This window comes from Micrasema longulum, unplaced genomic scaffold, assembly GCF_059751315.1.
Source record: "Micrasema longulum isolate JH-2025_06_02 unplaced genomic scaffold, ASM5975131v1 h1tg001430l, whole genome shotgun sequence".
Taxonomy (NCBI): Eukaryota; Metazoa; Arthropoda; class Insecta; order Trichoptera; family Brachycentridae; genus Micrasema; species Micrasema longulum.
In genome coordinates this window covers 248,030-270,060 of record NW_028278616.1, presented here as the reverse complement: position 1 = coordinate 270,060, position 22,031 = coordinate 248,030, and positions in this window count along the sequence as shown.

Sequence of the window (22,031 nt, the reverse complement as noted above, 5' to 3'; positions counted from 1 at the left end):
TGTTGTAACTGTTGTGTGGTTTAACTTTGTATAGTAATTGGGGCATTTTTTTTAACACTAACAATATCAATATGTTCATATAACACTGATTTTCTCAAATTGAACGGTTTGGGTAGGAAGGGAGAAATTGCCTTAAAGCAATATGCCCGCCCTTATGCACATGAATGTAAACTGTGCATGTATGAAAAGTGTTTAAATAAATAAATATTGCACGATGGTCGATAGCTTTTTTTATATCAGAACTAGAGTAATATGATGAATTTAATAACACAACCTATTTTCAGTAACGATAGAGCTTCAGCATCACCGCTTGAGCATCAATTTTTGATGAGAAGCATTTTTTCTGGAAAATTACTAAGTTGCTTTGATGCCATAAAGTGGCTCTCAAGATCGCGTGATTTTACCCCGTCTGATTTTCTCTAATAAAACTACATTAAATCTCGCGTGTATAGACATTTGTCTCAAACAATAAGTGCCTCACAGTAAATATCTGACGCGAAATCGTAGCTATCAGTCCAGGACAGGGCCTCGATTACAACGGGAAGTTAACAGAGTTATCTTCGACTTTCTATAAAAAAAACCGATAATTCTGTATGAAAATGAGTATTTTGGCATGAAAATTTAAAGTGTTTTTGTCAGTCACCTACAATTGAACATGTTGTGAAGAAAATATTGTAGGCATATTCTGCTTTTCATACAGAAAACTTCATTCTTCTTTAAAGATAAAATTGAAGATAAATGTTAACTTCCCATTGTAATCGGGGCCCAGATCTCTGTTTGCGAGTCTTTCACAAAATTAAGTCCCGATTGCAAGTGTTTGCAACAAAACGGAGAACATATGGGTCATGTTATTTTCTAAAAATAAATTACGCATTATTTCTGATTATGAAAATAAATAAATAACATTATATAAATATATAATTACTAGAATATTAACTAAACTTTTTACTGTCAAATCTGCTAGCGGACACTTTTTACATTATACTAAACATTGTACCTATAATAAAAGCCGTATTTAAATAAATGCGTCATTGTTAAAACACCATTTAGACTAAACATAAAAATGTTAGAAAATCAGTAAAAACTGCCCCAGAAAAAAATAATTAGAAAACAAATTTTACGAATGGGTTAACTCGACTGTGTTGACGGCTATATTTTTGGAAAATATCATAAATCTATGTTGTCGAACAATTTCTTTATGAATATTTAAATTTCATGGACAGAGACTGTTTTTGCAATCATAGTGCGCGAAGCGTATTTTTTTGCAACCAAACTATTTTTTACTTTTTTTAAGTTAAAATTGAAAACATACTTTACATAATTTTATATAATAATTCCAAGCAGTTTTTGGAAAAAACTCATTAAGGGACATGCATATAACAATATTTATTTACAGACGTATTGAATTTTAAAACTACAAATTAAAAGGGTATGAAAAATTCCAAAATAAACATAATACAAGCTTATAAGGTAAGGAAATGAATTCAAAATTATCTTTACACAATACAATGTGTAAAAAAAAATTAAAGAGTTTAAAATTTACATTTATGAACTATGTATGCATGAATTAAGTAAGCTCTTGCCCCGAATAATGTTGTATCCAACAAAAATATGAGTTTTGAGTTATTAATAGAATAATGTTAGGTGTTGCACGTAGCAACATTTTAAAGTTATTGATTTGTGGAATTTGGGGAATAATGTTGCAAGTGAAATGTTCATGTACAACATTTTTCCACCAATGAAATTTTTTTTTTAACATATTTTTTTATTTAATTGCTTTTCTTCACTACTTTTATTTTAAAACAGTCAAAAGTTGTATTTTCAGTATATTTAAAATATAAAATTTTTGAAAAGGTAACTGGTTTCATTTTTTCTATTTTTCTCAAAACTAGAATTTTGTTGGATACAACGTTGTTCGGTACAAGGGCTCAATTATAATACATTCTTAATTTATTTTAAATTGAAACATTCTTTTTCATAATTATTTGTCCTTAAATAAAACATTGAGCACTTAATAATATTCTTACTATTTATTTTGAGTTGTAATAATATAATTAAGTGTATTTATATTTTAAAACTACAAATTAAAAGGGTATGGATGAAATCAAAAAATTAATTATCCTCCTATGATTTTGGGTGTTTGGAGTATAAATCAGCAGTTTTTTTTACTCACAAACGATGCATCTAACCATTATGAACGCTTTTTAGAACAAAAGTCATTTTAGGCTTTATGCGGTCTAAAGGTGTTTTAACATTCGTACCTACATTGAAATACGTATTTCGTAAAAATAATTATTTATACTTTGTCCTTATCGTGTTTAAAATTTCTGAGGAATAGTATTAAATTTATAAATTCAATTTAATACGTAGACTAAATTAGGATTTGATTCGTTTTTGTGTGCAAACACCGCTTGTCACCAAAGAGATGCTTGGGATTAATATTTGAGAATAAGTTTAGATCGTTATTGCACTCACTTGAGTGAAAACTCCCGATGCAATCTTCCGTATTCCTGTACCACTCCTCGCCGAGTATTTCCGCTTTATTTCCGGCAGTAAATGTTGGTCGTTTCGCTCAAATTTCCACAGTTAAACTTTGCATCTCGCTACTTTTACGGGCCATAGAAAGTTAAACGTCGGCGCGGACTTATCGGTTATCGATTCATTTTATGTTTACCAGTACTAAGTTATAAAAGTATTTTACATTTGATAAACCTTTCGTCCCTGTAATGCAAGCACGTTGACAAAACCTTTCGTTCAGGTAATGGAAACACATTAATAGATTTGTGAGAATATAAAATTTACCCACGTCAGATTTTTTTACATTTTCTTAAATTACAATATTTGAGTTTGTCCAAATGTTCGTAGACAAAAGACTGGATTTCACCCCTTCGGGGGTCATTAAGATTAACAAATTACAACAGGGATGGAGAATACCTTAAATAAGGGAATATGGAAGTCAAGGCATTTACAGGGCTTATGACCTGTCATTGGCTGGTTTAAGTGGCCACTTTACACACTGTGTAACATTCACCATTTTTCTTGACTTCGATATTCCCTTATTTAAGGTATTCTCCATCCCTGTTGTAATTTGTTAATTTTCTTAAATGTTTTTTATACAAAGAAATATTTGCAATATTTTTATAACGTCTTGTTTGAAGGCAAAGTAATTATTTTATTTGACTTTCTTAGAATATCTTTTGAGTGCAAACGTTTTAAGATAAAATTGTATGAAGATTTTTGTGTGAAGACATGGAAAGACATAATTTTAAATGGAATTCAATAGTACGCAATGAAAAATGATAAGGAATCAACAAAATATTTCAATCGATTGAGTTTTTCTACTGACATTTCTTGCTGGAACTGCATTTTAATTATAAAAATAAAAATACGGAAATGGTTTTATTCCACTTTTATTTATATTTGTTTAGTATCCCACCAGTCTGACGATGTCGGTCACCACAAAACCTGGTCACTGGTAAAAATTTATAAATAAAAGTGGAATAAAACCATATATGTATTTTTATTATTAAAACAAAAAAATTTAAATAAACTGATAGTGCTGGATTTTTTTTTCAATTGATAGTAAATTGTCCATGAGTCAAGTGTCAAATAGATACATTTGCTATACATAAGAACTTGTTTTGTATTCTTACTGGATATTCATTTAATCAAAGGGTTTTAATTTGTTCTTTTGGCTAATTTGAGGAAATAAAAAGTATGGATATCACGCAAAAAAACGTATTATTATGCTTTCTGAGCACACTTCTTTGATGTACTGGCAAATAGCAGAGAGAGTTAGAGAAAATCTATGACCTGTAAGCAGGATTATCAAACAAACAAATTTAACAGCACCAGTGGAGATCAAAAAGGAAAGTAAAATGGGGTCTGAAGAGGGACAAAACAGCTTTAGATGATAAAGTTCAGGGATTATATTCTTTATTTATTTATTAATATATACACGACATGCAGTGTCTTTTACCTTCCAAAGATACATGTTTAACAGAATATAAACGTTTCAATATAATGGGAAAAACAAAAAAAAACAATTGTTAAGTATTATGTTACATAAATACTAAAACTCCGCAGTTAATAAAGAACATACCTAGATTTTAAATAAAACAATCAATGTTTGCATATAAAATTTTAAATTGGAAAAAAAAAGTTTTTTTTAAGGTACAAAATATGAGTATATTAATTACGATAAAATTCTTTTATATCTAAAAAAAACCAGTAAAAATAATAACAATGAAAGTATTAAAAAATGAAGTATACATGTAAATATTATACACAATAGTACCCATACAAAAGTAAACATAAAAAGCATAGAAATCTGAAATGATTAAATAGAGTTGATTTATGTAACCTATACTTTATGTTCAAAATATCAGTAACGTCGGAATAGTTATTGCCGAGTATATAGAGTTGATTTAGAACAACATTATGAGTATACTATTCGCGAATTGTTGCAACTAAACGGAGGTACTCGACGAGTTCTTCGTTCAGGTACCATGTAGTTAATGAGTGCTAATAGATTTGGGCAGTTCCATGTAAAGTTAACAATCTAAAATAAACTTATTATATTAGAAATCAAACACTGATTTGAGTCTACAGAACATTTTATTTCATTTTTACAAATATAAAAACAAAAATTTCGTGACAATCGTTTCTCCTTGTTAGGGCATTTTCAAACGAATGTGAAAGTTAGATGGATTAAATGTCCTTATATAGTTATGTATAAAAATATAAATATTGTATAATAATACATTTATGTTTATATAAATTTCTTCATAATATTTCAATCATGTATTAAAATTATAAAGAACTCCAACCTATTATAATACGAGTATTATTGATATATTTTCCACAACTATTATTTAAAAATATAAAACTATAAAGCTTCATAAACTATCTTAGAATACAAACATGTATGTCAATAAATACTAATTTGTTATAAATTTTCAGAAATTCAAATATAAATACCCAAATTCCCCATTACCTATTAAACACTTAGCTTTGCCCTAAACTATTGGTTTTCCCCACAATTATGATTAATGTACATGGTATAGTTCATAAGATTATTTTTATTTTCTACTTAAGTACCTTGAATTCTTTAACTATATAAGGACATTCAATTCATCTAATCTTCACATAAGTTTGAAAATGCCCTAACAAGGCGAAACAATTGTCACGAATTTTTTGATTTTATATTTTTTATATTTGAAAAAATAAAACAAAGTGTTCAGTAGACTCAAATTAGTGTTCGATTTTTAATATTATAAGCTAAAATATGAAGTTCTACAAAATAAACACCAAATCAATCCATACTCTTAAATAAATTCAATAAATTTATAATTTTTCTTGTCTCAGTTAGTTTTAACGAGTTTAAAGTATTTAATAGAAAGTCATAGTTAATAAATTCATGTCTGATTCCTAGTTTAAAGTTAACATATCTTAAAAATATATTTTGAACTCTTTCAAGAGTATATTTGTGTGAACTAATACACTAGTAGTACGGAGTCAATATACTCGTAGTTGAGTTGTATTCCAACTGGCTCCTAACCAGAGCTATTTAAATCAACTTCAAAGTAGCAATATTTTAAAAATCCTTTGTTACTCGCAAAATATAGCCTAGCATTTTTAAGAATTTATTGGCCATGCAGTTTATGTGAGTGACAAAAGACAACCTTTCCTATTGATTATATTGGGAAGTTAAAACTTATCATCGATTATCGACAAAGTAAAATTGAGTTTTCTGTATGAAAAATAGAATATGATTACATTTTTTTTCTAAACATGTTCAATTACAGGTTTCCAACGAAGACACTTTGAATTTTCATACAAATATACACATTTTCGTAGATAAATATTGTAACGATTATATTTTATCCTGCCCCATTTTAGCAGCGCGAAATTAAGCACGGGTCCAAATAATGTTTTTTATTACGTTAAAATTCAAGCATGGCAATACCACGTCAGACCGTGCATTTTGAAAAGCAAAAACCGCCCGTGACAAGCGAAATGAACGTGTAACTTAAAAAAATCTTAGATGCAGTTTTTTTTATTTCGTAAGAACATCGCTTTACGGCACGTATGTGTAATGTACTTGAATTTTTTTTTTCACACAGACATTTTTCACACTCCTCACAATAGGACGCTTCAATATCAACGTAAGTTTATACCGTCTCAATATTTAACGATGAGGATAGCGTTCATAATCACGATGCTGGTATATGAAAGCAAAATGGATCCACAAAAGAGATTTGTCTGATGTAATAATTGACATACAATGTTACGAAGACGCCTGATTGAGGCCGTCTAAATGAAATGTCAATCAAAAAACTGTTAATTTTCCGTTATTTGACGTTTAATCATCAGTGAAGCCATATATGAAGCAACTGTAGTGGCATGCGAAAAATAAAAATCCACAAATTACCCACTCTCTAACTCTCTACCGAGAAGATTCAGAATAGCACCCCTGGGGGTGAAATCCATTTCTTATCTACCAGCATTTGTACCATCTCTGAATACTGGTGAATAATGTTTATATTTTATCCTTATTTCCGTCATTTTGTTTTTGTCGGTACTTGCGAATTCGGAGACTTTTTGCCTTCCTGAAAACACGGGGGTATAAATTCAGTCGGTTCGTGCGATCGCCGAATTTATTCACGGGTCGTTCAGTGCAGTGCCGCCAAAAGTGAATAATGTCGACACTTCGTATTTTGTGGGAAAATTAGAGAGGGGAGCTGCTCACATATTGCACCGCTGATGCGCGATGCCCCTGTTTGCTTTGTGCAGATAGGCACTGTGCCTTTAGTAAACGTGAAAATGTATTGAATTCTAAAAATATTTTATATTTTGTTCAGTATTGAGTGTTAAGGTAAATTGCAAGAGAATACAAAAAAAAATCAATTATTTACAAAATCTTTAGCGCACACTGCACAAATATCGCAGCCAACATTATGTCCTCGATTAAACGCGAAGAAAATGAGGTATCAAAAATGTTCACTTTCGTTTATTTGACATTCTGTTTTGAAGTCTCGTAATCGAATAAAAAAATACATGTAAAGTAAAAACATATAAATAATCTTGTAGAACAGAAAATTTTCTTTTGAATGATGTATAATTTTTATCATTTCGTTTTACTTTTTCTGTTCATTTTTAAATTTGGAAAAAAATGGACATAACTTATGTTAACACCCAATAATTATGTATCATCTTCATCAAACCCTAATCCACACCCGGTGGCGCATAAGACTGCATTGTCAAATCGAATTCAGTATATCTCGATCGTCTATTACGAGAAGGTAAGGTGATCAGTCTTACGCCTCGAAGATTAGTTCTCCAACGTTTTGGTTGAGATATCTCAGAAATTAACAAAAACAAACACGGATAACTCGCCAAACGAGACTAGAAAAATGACCGACATTGACAATAACTCATTGCCAAATAACAGATTATGTTTTTGTTTTTTTTAATGGCTAAATTGCCTTGCGGCAGAGTAGTCATAATAAAAAATAACGAATAGATAAATGTTCAAATTAAGTCGCACAATACTATATATATATATATATAAATCCTTCGCATTATTGACTTTTACGTGTGGGATATTATGGACATTACGTATTTTTAAAGATATTAGGTATAAGCACTTCGCTTTTGGGGTTAATGTTATCATCTTACCCTTAAGGGTTAGGGACAAGGGTGACTTAATCGAAACATTCAAGATTTCGGTAAACTAAAGCCCTTAACTTTGTAACGGAGAAGGTAAAAGGAATATTGTACAAATGTTCAATTACGGGGGATCGGTTTGCTGAAAATTTCTGGAAAAGTTACCAAATAGATGTTATACAATTGTTAGTATTTTCATTACAAGATGTTGTGACAATAATTGATTTTGAAGTGAAAACAAATAACCTGGCTATTGACAATATTTTGAGTAGGAATAAATCATTGTAGAAAATTACAATTTCATCCAGAAATAATGGTGAATGTTATACTATCAGCTAACCCATCATTATAACTCAATAGATTTTTATATTTTTGGGCCACTGCATTGCCCATGAAGCCAAATTGTAGAGGTGAATTACAACACAGAGCATCCTTGTTCAAGAAAAACTGTTAAATGCGTACTCCAAGTGCCTTGTGAATGCGTACCTACAGGCCGAAAAAATTTACAAATTAAAAAAAAGAAAAACATGGATTAAGTCAAAGAATTATCGTCTTATGGATTAAGGCAAAGAAAGTTCAGAAACAGTGCTCGCGTATCAAACTGAAGCCGACTAAACTACTCATAAATAAGCAGTTTTACGTTTTGGTCATTAGTTACTCTTTAGACGTCGCTAAGTACACAACTGCCGATTTAAATTCAAAGAGGAACTTCACCCCTATTGGAAATTAGATGCAAAAAATGTTTTCTTGCGCGCGGTAAAAATTAGAGCATTAAATAATACAGCAAAGTTTCTTAAAATATACGAAAAAAAATCATAAAAGCGCACTCTTTGAACGACGTAATTGGTTCATATGAACCAACCAATGTTTCGAGAGCTGTGAAGGATATCCGGTTTGCTTACCGTAAACGAACCAATCTGAAGAACTGACAGAAAAACCTCACACGCGGAGTTATTTCAGCACTACAAAATTTTAAAAAATCATGGCGCCAATAATATGATTAATAAAAATAAATGATTTTTTGGGCTTAGTTTAAAAGTCTATTGACAAATAAAAAGTAAATGAAATTCAGTTAAGTTTTGACGATAATAATGTTTAATTGTTATAACTTTTTTTGAATCGGGTTGCGGTCCTGTGGCTGGTGTCTCGGACTCACAGACCAATGGTCCGTGGTTCGAATCTCACTCTACTCCAACTTTATTTCCATTTTCTAATAGTGAGTTATTTACAACTTGTTGAAAATAGCCCTAAAAATTAAATATTTGGGTAAATCATAAGAAGGCAAAAAAAAAAAAAATACCGAGAGCAACTTGTTTTTATTGTCTTTTTCTTTATTTCCATATTTTTAAACATTCCTATCTTGTTGGAGATTAAAAAAAAAACATGCAACCTGTTCATAAAATAATAAACCTTTATTAACCATAATATGCAATGTCAAAAATACAACAATTATTATAAAGGTACACATAAATATATAAACAATAAATAATAAATAGATTTTGTAATATTCTGTTTAAAAATACAATAAAAAATAAGGTTATTGAACTAAAAAAATAAGTTCTTTTTTTTAAAAATATGTATATTAAAAAAAATAGTATTAAAAAGCTTATTTATTACATAAAAACACGACTGATTTGATTTTGGGTCTTGACAAATGACAGGTGATAAGCCCTGTAAATGCCTAGATTTTAAATACTCTCATCCACTACTTGTTAACAAAGATTTAGACAAACTTACAAGATTGTTGATTATATTATTTTATTTGCTGTGCTTTGTTTGTGTGATGCATTTTTTTTATGAAATGAACTAACGAATTTCTATTTTTACGAAATAAGAAACTTTTTATTAAAACAAAACAGTAGCGCTATTATCATTTACACATTAAGTACACGAGTAGGTGTTTGCCATTGATTTACACGACCTAAAAAGGCGCCCGCATTCAAATCCCTCTCAATTTGCAGAGAACAAAGGAAGGAACCCACTTTCCCGCCCATATATTTCATACCCGGTACCTGCACACATATTACCCGTCCTACACCCGCCCTACACCCGCGTCACTCCCGCCCGCACTCGGCCGACACCCGCCCCTGACACCTTCCCCTAAGGCTTGGAATCCCACAGCTAACGGCGACACTTTTATGTGTTAATATTTCGCCATCAATCGCATTCCCCCACCTTCATACCAGCAGGAAACTTAGCGGCATTTAATTCTCTGATCCTGAATAATTTAAATGCAATACGCATTTTTATTTTTATTAATATATTTATTTTAATTCAGTGTCCGAGCGGATGAAGAATAAAGCCCCACCTGAAATATAAATTATACATTTTTTCCACAATTTTTACCTGAGAGTAGCTATGGAATTCGAAACTTTCGTCCAGGGTTCTGGTTTTACCCATTTGACACTCAGCGCTATATTATTTATCCGCCCGTACACATAATAACTTAAATTTTTTTTTTTTTTAACTGTTCGAAATAAAATTCTTGCGTTCTTGTGATTTTTTATATATTTTGATTTTGGGACCATATTTAATGAGTTTTAAATAACTCATTATTAGAAAACGGGAATAAGATGGTGTGGAGTTGAGTTCGAACTTTGGGCCCCTGATCCGTGAGTCCAAAACACTAGCCACGGGACCACAAACCGATTGATGTGATAAATTAATAATCACAAATAGGAATATAAGGAGAGGAAAACTTTTAAGCTTACGCAATCGGTTCTAATAACAAGTAACGCATCTTTAATGTAAATTGTCGGCTGAGCCCATAATGTCCCAAGGGTTGATAATTAATTCTCCCGGCGTTAATGTGCAGCGCAAAAATGAATATATATAGGTCTACACCTTAAAATATATGTTAATGACCTTTAGTAGAGAAATAACGTTTGGCAATGTTAGCAAATGCGAGTTTTAAAATACACATTTATCCCTTATGCTTAGTAGTTTCTATAAAAAAATCTTATTTTACAACTTATTTTTCCTATTCTATATATTTTTGACACTTGTGCAATAATTATATGAATAATTCAATAATAATAATAATTTAATATTAACACACATGTCCACCCTCATTCCATTAAAACACCCACTCACTCACCCTCTCACACATGTACACTAACCCAAACACACCACATGTATTGTACGAGTATTTCATGTATTTCTGTGAATATCTATCATCGGTTTTATTCACTGTATATTTTATTTGTTATATTTTTTTTTACATAGATTACCTACTGTTGATATCCTCAATAAATAATTAAAAAATGTCTACAATGAGAATATGATATTGACAAACGACAAAGAAAAAATAATAGTTAAAAACGGGTCATTTTTTCGATGATAAACATTAATACTAACGATAATTTTTATGTCACTAATTTCTATCTCTAATAGTATTTTATTTGATATTTTATTTATTTTTAATTTTACAATATGCCCAGGGGACATTTGAAAGAATAATACAGGTATGTGCAAACATAGTAATAATTTAAAAAATAAACAAAAACACAACTGATAAAAAATTTTTAGACATGTAAAAACCGAAAAAGCATACTGCGATGCAAAATCAAAAGTAAAAACTTTTCGTAAAAAAGAAGAGAAAAATATGAATATAATGTAACATGTTAAGTACAAAACTTTGACAAAAGTACAAAATTAATGATATACATTGCTTTTATACTTCCACACTTTGTATATGGATTAATAATGTGGTCGCAATGTAGTAAACATATGCAAGAATCAATACAAAGAACAATGAATAAAGCACTTAAAGTAATATTTAATTTTAATAAATATACTTGAACTACAGAATTATATTATTATTTATTTTCATTGTGTGTTTTGTAATATAAATAATATAGATGTACATAAATACCTTGTTTTTAAAACTGTCTGAATATTTGTTAATTATGTTTGTTTTTTAAGTTAGTCTTCTTTGTTTATTCTCAAATATAATTTTAAAAAACTAAATTGTTAAGTGTCCTCGGCACGGGAAACCCCAGTGAGGTCACATTATTTTTATTATTAATTATAGTTTGTATATGAATAAATAAATAAAAAAATAATATATAGAATAACAAAATTGCTCAATCTAGAGGAATTGATCTACACAGAAAAAATAAAAATGATATTTAAGATGAAAAAGAATAAAATAAAGACAAATACTAAATTTAATTTTAACTACAACATACATAAAATAAATACAAGAGCATCAAATAATTTAACTTGCGAACAACCTAGGACCAACAGAAAAAGAAACAGTTTTTTGTATACAGCAATAAATTTTTACAATTCATTTTCTAATGATCTAAAAAATATACAAAACATGTACGTACTTAAAAACACCTAAATAAAACAGTTCTTACAGCTCGTGTGACGAGTGATATATGATGTTATTTTATTGAATTTTCATTACTATTTACTTTTTTTTACTATTTTTTTAAAACTATTTTTTTAAAATTGTGTTATATATTATTTCCCATCATACCAGCACTTTTGCTGATTGGGAATATTTCGTACTTATAAAATATGTAATAAAATGTAATATATAAAGTTGAAAAACCTTGTATTTAGTCATAAAAAAAAAAATAAGTATAAAAATGTGCATTAAATTTTTAAAAATATTAATGAAAATTAGCAGGTATATAAAGTAAATAGAAAATGTACTTCTCACTAATATGTATATATTTGTATATATATAAAATTTACTTCTCATATGCACAAGTTCTTCTACCTGTAAAGGGTAGTACCCTGTAAGATGTAAAGGGAGAATAAATGCTGGAAACAGGGTGTAGGTTGCAAAATTGCAACTTTACTTCAATTTCCTTTTACTGCATTTACAAACTCAAAAGAGTACAGTCAAAAACAAAGTAATATAAGTAATTTATGAGCGAGTCCCTTCAAAAACAAACATATCACACATACTCACTAACACACCCTCACACACTCACTATCACACCCCAAACCAACATCCGCGTGACTAAGTAATATTACAAATAGTTTTTTTTTGTTTTATTACATCTTTGTCAAAATATGAAAAAAAAATAACCAGTGATTGAGCAATTTTTAAACATGTTTAGGTGAAATTATTAAATTAGATAAATCTCACCCGCATCACCCGTCTGGTCTGACTTTACTTTATACAAACGTCTTCTCGTATTTTCTCTCTGAATAATGGCACTAGAGCCGTAATGTTTTTGCATACATTAGATATTTACCATTGGCGTATCTCTGTCATTTTCCTTTTTTGATGAATTGTTTACTATGGGAGCTAGGACAGCCAAAAAACCAAAAAAGCGTCCAGTTTTGTTCTCCATCTGCCGTCTTCGGACGAACGGTATGCGTGTAATAATAATAAATCTTTATTAACCATAATATACAATGTCATACAAACAAAAATAATAACAAATATATACATAATTATATGGCGGACTTATTATAAAACTAATTAAAAAATACAATCAATATATATATTTTTTTTTAAATGAAAAAGTTTAGAAAACACAAACAGTAAAAACATTGTACATGATTATGGTGTCTATTGCCTACATTTATTATATTTAATACATTTTAATTTATTTTATTACATCTTCCAAATTTTAATTTATAGTATAGAAACATTTATTGATTGGAAAAACTTTTAATACACCTGCAAATTTTTTAAGACAATTTATTTTCTTAACATATAAATATATATAAAATAATCAATTATGATAAATAATTTTGAAAACCCGAAATTGTAGACACAAAAAATGTCATGATACTCATTCTTAAAAAAAAAACAGCGAAATCGGTTCAGTTTTGGGGTGCGGAAAACGGGAGAGGTTTAAGTTTGACAAAATCAGTTCGACGCGCAGTTGTCTTTTTCGCACAGTATCGGGGCTCAAATACTTATTCATCAAAATTCTAAATACATTTTAGTCGCAGGAAGATAGTCTTGGTAATGACCCTGATGAATGTAAGTAATGTGTGAAAATGGAGCAACAAGGATAATGAAAGGTCAAAAAGGCGATCTCTAAGTCGAATGTGTGGATCCGTGAACAACGCAATGAGAGCTGTAGGTACTGCGATGAATGTTGTGTACTTGAAAAGTAATTGGACCGCGAAAGATTAGCTAAATAGGGAAATATAATAACAATAATATATCGTGGGCATACAAGAAAAATTGACCAAGTGACAAAATCAATAATGTTCAGCCATTTTAATGTTTTTCTAGAGTTTAATTGCTTCTCAAAGATCAGATTTTTCAAGTATGTGGTTTGTAATTTTACGTTATATGTACGGTACTTTCAACTTTAATGTTAAGTATAAACATATTTTGAAAACATTATCACTTTTATATTATAAAAAAAATCAATTGAAAAACTTCGTCAATTTTACAGGTAAAATTGAATTTTATTTTATAGCTATAAATTATGTTTTTAGAATTTTTATTTCATTAATCCATTTTTTAAATATTTATGGAGGTTAAATAAACACAGAAATACAACATAAATAAAAAAAAAACAAATAATTAAGAAGTGTTACGTAATAATCTAAAGAATAAATTTTATTAATCAACTTTTTATAAAAAAAACCCGTATCTGTCAAATACGAAACGTAAACTTACTTACTAACTACTGACTACTAACTCTAACTAACTCTTCACTGGTGACATCACCTGCAAGTAAAATTGACTAACTGTTACTTGGTCAATTCTTTGGATCTTAAATTTACTAATAAAAGTGACTATGTGTGTTGGTCAGTTTTACTTGTCAAAAATCTGTGAGCTCCTATCAAATGGTAACAAAATTTACAATATAAATCCTTTTTAGAGTGTCGGATCGACTTGGTATTTTTACCATTATGCTAATATTATGTCAAAAAGTCAATAATCTCAATTACATCAATTTTGCAAATGGTCACGTTTACTTATATAACCACGATATATGAAATGTTTTTAAAATAATTTATTTAATTTTCTAAATCAATTTGGAAATTGCGGAGAAAGTTTTCATGTATAACTTTAAGAAAGAAATTGTAAAAAAACATATCACTAGAAAAACTCGACATGTTTGGCATTGATAGTTCTGACGTCAAGATTCGTGACGATGATCCACAAAAATTTGAAAGATTAGGAACAAAGTTAAAAATAAACATGAATCGTGACGTATTAGGGGCGTGGCCAATGCTATGATCATTTTTGCGGGAATCTAAAATTACACAATTAAAAGTACTTTTTATGCTACTGTGGTGCCTCAGAAGTAGGTACCGCCAACCGTCGGCATAGCATACGAACGCAACCGGTTGGCAACCCAGAGGATCAGTGACGTAGGTAAGATTATAAAAGTACCGACACACCGATCGCTGGCCCTTCTCTCTACCTCTGCTGCCCGCCACCTACCACCCGGATCAACGATCGTAGTCTTCCGAAATTATTGTTAACCGCGTCGTAGAAAATGTTGTTGTAAAACGTTAATTCAGTGTTCCATTCTTTCATTTAAATATCCAGTAAAATATCTCATCAATTTTATTCATTCAAATATCATGTAAGTACGACTTCTTTTTATTCATAATATTTGAAGCAACCTTTTGAATAGTAAAGTGAGGGCCACGCGTGAGATGTTTTATTTATTTATTTATACTTTTACATTGTTTGCATTCTTTTTTTTTGTACAGAGTAATGTCCCGTGCCGAGAGAAACATTTTACAAAATGTGAAACATGCCTAAGATTAGCCATTTAACAAAGTTAAAATAATAAAAACGATAAAAAAACCTTATTTATCCAAATAATCCAATTACAATTAACATAATAAACAATAAAAAACAAAAATATTCATAAAAAACATAGCCAATTTATACAGACCAATTAAAAAATAAATAAATTTATTTCAACAGAGAGGAAAAACATTTTTAAGAAGTGAATATGGAAGTCTAGACATTAACAGGTCTTATGACCTGTCATTGGCTGGTTTAAGTGGCCACTTTACACACTGTGTAACATTCACCATTCTGCCCATGTTTGAACATCCACATTTCCTCAACTCTTCCATCTGTCGACTTTTGTGAAGTACTCCCTAGGGAGGAAATCCAGCAAGTCTGCAAGCATTTGGACATTATCAAACATTGTTAAAAAAATTTCATAAACAGTGCATACATTTTACCAATTTGGCTTGATCCACTCATCGATCCGTGCGCAACCCACCTCCATTATCCATTTCTTAATAGCAATTTTATATTGTGAGAACTTACTAATTGTCCTTATGAATAATGGAAGCAGATTGTACACTTTTACCGAGTAGTAGGTCAATCCTCTTTGACCGAAGGTTGTATTTATTTTTTATTTTTTTGCAGCATCAGGGTGGAGTATCTAGTAACTTTTGTATTTGTAACGGAAGGTAAAGAATGATGTTGACATGCGTATAGTAACAAAGTTTTCACATAAAGTTGTTTTAAAGTTTTGACATTAAGATTTTCAAATATACCGAGGGAGCTGGTTCTGATTGGGACTCTTAAGATATTTTTTATTAAAGATTTTTTGTGCAATTATTATTCGCTTGACTAGTGTGTCATTTGCACATCCCCATCCAATTAAAATAATTAATGTTGGATGTAGGACTTCCGCCGACTTCCTTCACCATCCTTTAGCTTGCAGTGCAGGAATAAAAATATCTCCGAGTAGCGTAGGCACGCTGATCGAACTGCCTGCAAAGACAGAATAGAGTCGACGAACTGGATGTCCAACATAACTGTTGATCCCAACAATAGGCCCCTCCACAAAAATAATTTTGACACCCAAAACAATGCGCCCAAAACGTCATAGAAATGACAGATTAATCATAAATATGTGTACCGATCTAGGAAAAAAATTACTTCGACCATTACGTATTCAAATTTAAATTAAAAATAATCTGTGTTCTTTTTTTAAAATTAAACGTCGTATATGCATGATTTAGAAATAAAAGATATGTGTATACATTAAATACGGATTAAGGCAGATTAAATTTAAAAAGTCGCATGCTGAATATAAAATGCTTTGAAGGCTTTTAATTTAAGGATGAGTATTGTGTATAGTACAATAGATATCAATTTCAAGTGAAATTTAAGGGGTTGTTTGTATTAAATGACTTAGGGATTAGTGTAATTGTACAAACGTAGGTACACCGTACGCAACATCCCTTAATATCTGTAGGAATATTGTATACTGTACATTGTTCATCCCTTGTCCCATATTTGCATACTTATTACGAAACAGCTCCCCATGTTTATGGAGAGAATGTATTTACATAATATTTTGAAACTTTCTTTATTTAAAATGGCTGAAATTGGGAACTTTCTTTTGTGTCTAGGTAATCCAACTTTACCGAGTTTTTCCGGTAAATTTTATAAAGGAAATAGAAAAATGAGCATTTGTATATTTGAAGTTTTCCTAGGAAACTGTCATGAATAATTTAAAATAAATTAAACACCTTGAATGTTTACAAGCTAAGAACAAATGTATACAGGAAAGAAAAACAAATGTTTCTCAAATTTTAAAACTGAATAATTATTTTTGTAAAACTGTTTGTGAAAAATAAATAACAGATTTATCGTGAAAGTCATTTAAAGTTTTTATTTATAATATAAAAATATACCAGATAGCATAAAACATTTTGAAGTTAATGTGTACTTCATTAATGAGAAGCTAGTTTTATTTATTGATTTATTTATTATCATTATATTACATACACAAAATTATAATTTATGTAAAGTTGCTTTGACTGTCTAACTAGGGTTATTTACCCCGTTCTAAAACAGTCAAAAAATATAAAAAACAGTAATCAATTTATAGAAACAGTTATAAAGATACAGGACAAAGTAAAAAACAAAGTAAAAAGTGGAGTAAAAACATGGTAAAAAATGTAGTAAAAACATAGTAAAATGTAATAAAAACATAGTAAAATTGTAGTAAAAACATAGTAAAAATGTAGTAAAAACATAGTAAAAATGTAGTAAAAAAACGTAGCAAAAAAAATAAATTATAAAAAAAAGTAATAAATGCAGTGAAAACATAGTAAAAAAAAAACCATGAAAATATATGTCTATAAAAATATTTTGAAACTCAGTAAAATGCGAAATAAAAACAGAATACATAGTAAGAAACATATTAAAGTCATAATAAAAAAATTAATGTATGTTGTATAGCAAAAAGCATATTTAAAGAAAGAAAAAAAAAAACAGTATATTAAAAAATAAAGTAAAAGATGTAATAAAAATTTAAAAAATAAATACATAGTTAAAACAAGTTAAAAAGTCATGAGGATCTTAAAAATTCAATCAGTAAAAAACTAAAAATGTATATTATAGTTATAGTGCGACTCTACAATATGGACTCCGTACTTCAATTACAATAAATTCTATTTTACAAATATATAAAAAAGAAAAAACAAAAGAATTTGAGATAAATAAGTCACTCAGATACCAACATAATATTAAAATTCCTAAATTCCACATAAGTCGTGGTCAAAATAGCTTTGTTCTCAAAGGTGTATCAAATTATAATAATCTTCCAAATGAACTAAAAACTATTAGAAATAATATATCAATAAATAAATTTTAATCTAAATTTTTTTGGAATACGTGTAAAAACTACACTAAATTTTAATTAGTATGAATGTATCATTGTTTTATGTTTTTTTATTTTATATCCGATGTTTTTATTTTTTTTCTCATACTCGTATATTTAAAATTATATAAACTCTTATAAATAAACAACTACAACAGTGTAAGTCACTCTCCAAGCACAAGAGCTAGTCTCTTTTTCTAGAGAGTTACAGTGATAACATTTACAAGATGTATAAAAGTATATCTGTATAGAATTTTAAAAAAAACATGTACCTTATATGAAATTTATTAATAAAAAAAAATATATATATTTATAAAGTAATATAATAATCATCATCATCGTCATTCCCTTTCCGCACCCAATAGTGCATAGGGCACTGCATTGGTACGCCAATAGCAGCGTATCTTGATCACTTTTGTTACACGAAGGTAAGATGATCAGTTTTACGCTTGAGGTACCAGTCCAGGGACTATGAAATATTCTAGTATAAAAACACGCTTTTAAATAAATATTTCACATCAACCATGTCAAGAATCGAACCTTTAAACTCTTGCATGGTAGGCAAATGCGCTGACCATTACATCACAAGGCCGACAAAAGTCGAAAGTATAATAAAATGAATTATGAAAATTCAATTAACTTCACTGCTTTAACAATTTTGATTTTTCTCATTCTTTTCAGAAGATAAATTATTAATATTGATTTTCTTATATAAAAAAAATACTACTTCATTTCAATTTTGGTGTGCATGAGTAATGTGGTTTTGTCAAATATTTTGTTAATTATTTTGAATAGATTTTTAGATAGGACTTTAAGAATTGCCCTTATTTTTATTTCTTCTAAATTCTCAAATCAGAAAATAAAAAACCATATTGGGGTCTAACCTTAGAGTATATAGATGTATATACTCTAAGGGTCTAACAAAAGTACAAGTGTTTCCTTGACAACAAATCTAATAAACAAAAGTATCACGAGGACAAATAATTAAGGAATGTGAATAATTCATCTGTATATTAAATGTATATTGTTTTTTATTCTTTAAATACCCTTTGAAAAGATCGATAGAGGCATTTGATTTATTTTTTTAAAAACACATTTTATTACTTTTATTTATGAATTTTAAATTTTATTTTACAATAACGGCAGGTAGCATAACGTATAGTTTATTTTGACATCAACAACTAATTTTCAATTTTTGGTGGAGATTTTTAATATTGCTTCTTATATATATCTTTCAAAAAACGGAGTATTTGTTTATTGGATAGAGTACTCAAGTAAGATATTGCAAGATATTGAAAACGAGTTATCTCGAAACCCACATTAAATGACTTACATCTCATTTTCTCTGTAGTCTTCAATTGTCATAAACTGTTTTATTATATTTATACACTTCAACAACATAGTTAAAGTATTTTGAAATGTAGTTTTTCAACAAAGCTACAATATATTATTTTAATCCAAATGTTTGTAGAGAAGGTGTGTGTTTGTATATCACCCGCAAGAAGTTATGAAGATTCAAACTTATTGAAACAGAAAGGAAAAACACTTTTGAGAAGGTAATATGGAAGTATAAGCATTTACAGATCTTACAATGTCAGTTGCTGGTTTAAGTGATCACTTTACCGACTGCGTAAAATTCACTATTCTGTTCACGTTTTAGCGTCTGCATTTCCCCAAATCTTCCATCTGCTGACTTTTGACCGACCCTCCAAATTGTTTCCCTCTCTGTTGCAATATATTTCAATACTTAAAGCATTTTAAATCACTGGACGTTTTCTTAATTCAATGATTTTTATTCATAATAATTTAACAAGGTGTGAAATAAACAACATTAAGTTCACCACTTATTTTTTATTCATTTATGCGCATGATAATTTTATAACTATTTTATTGTTAACAGTTATTAATATTTTTTATCCAAGATAGACAAAAGTGTTTGGCGTTTATGACAAATGTATGTAAAGATCTATTCATAAACTTCTAACAAAACAAACGCCAAAAAAAATATTTTGACTTTTATGCTTACAATATGAAAAAATAAACCCAATATAAGTTAGGTACTTTCTCTTAAATTTAAAATTTGTCTGGAATTTAATATTGGCATCTTAATTTGAGCAATCAAATATCCCTTCCACCCTTTCACGGGGGAGATGTCTAGACGAGGAAGAATCAATCTTAAGGGTGGTAGGATGGCGAGTGTAATTGATGCACGTCACATCACCAACCCCCTGAAGCTAATGTTGCGAGACCTTTGAATATTTTCCTCCAGCGCTTAGACCGCAGGGGTAGGTTTTGTAAGGTACAGGGTAAACGAAAACGCTAAGACAACTTTTGTTATTTTAAACGTAAATAAGGAAGTTTTGTCCCGTGAATATAAAGTGATGTTTTAGAAAAAACTTAAAACCCACCTGTTTTTTTTCCTAAGCATGTCATAGTCAAAAAACTAGTATACTTTTTTAATTCAAAACAATTCAGCTTTTTGACTTATACTTACGTAAAATTAGACGTATCGTTGATTATTAATTTACAAATTGTTCAAAATATTGAGAGAAAAGGTTGACGAAAAAGAGAGAGAAAAGATTTTTCGAATTCTCTATCTTTATCTCAGTTTTGTATAAATACATTAAACTCCTTAATAAAGATACCAGTCTTGAAGATGTCGCGAAAGCGATGAAACTGGTCACTGGATATTTCAAATTTGTGGATTAAAGTTTGTGGATCACTCATCTATTATTTATATAATAAACTAGCTGACTCGACAGACGTTGTCCTGCCTGAACGTTGGCTTGCCTTGGAAAAATACTTTTTATTTATAAGTGGGAACCTAGGTAATTGTTTGTGATTGAATTCCAAAACTAAAAATTTATTAAATTTAAGTAGGTGCATGTTTATGGTTGAATACCAAAACGTAAAAAAAATATTTTTTCAAATATGGCATTCTTTTTGCAAACGTCAAACTCCGGTCTTCTCACCAACAGAGGGGTGTACTTATGTGGGAATACGATTTTAAAAAATGTATTGAATTTAATATTATTTTAGTGTTACCAAAAATCCAGTAAAAAGAAATAAACGGAAAGAAATTATAAGGAATTTAAGAAAAGAATCTGATTGATATCCACAAAAAACAAATGCTGTTTGTAAACATTCAAAAACAAACTTTTTTTATACACAATAAAAACAAAATCTTTCAATTTTTTTGTCAATGCATTCTCCTCGAAAGCAACCCTGGTAGATCAATGAATAAAACATTTATGTTCTTTTCTTCTTTTTTACACATTAGATTGAAGATTTTAATATCTACGAACACGCACAGCGTAAAGATTAATATTTCTCTGAAAACCACACGTAAATCGGTTAACCCGCTTAGAAGGAGTTCAGTGACATCCCACGCCCAGAGGAATTATATATATGAAGATAACAATGAACTTCCATCAAGAATTTTCACTTACAAACTTAAATGTCTTAGAAAAAAAGGAGACGATATGTTTCATAAACGGGATATTTTTAAAGATGATAATTTTAATATTTTTAATTATTATCTTTAAAATATATATTTGTATAAACCACATGAATTCAAAATTATATGTCGATCGGGCTCTAGGTTGCTACCTCATCAACAAAACTTAAACTCAGGACGTAACCTCGAAAATAGTCTACGTAAAATCAAAAATAAAAAAATAAACTGGTCAACAGATATTTAAAAAAAATGTGTGAAATGTCATTCCACCAACTGAAAAATGTTTTTCGATAGTAAAAAAAAGATAATAACTGTTAAATTCA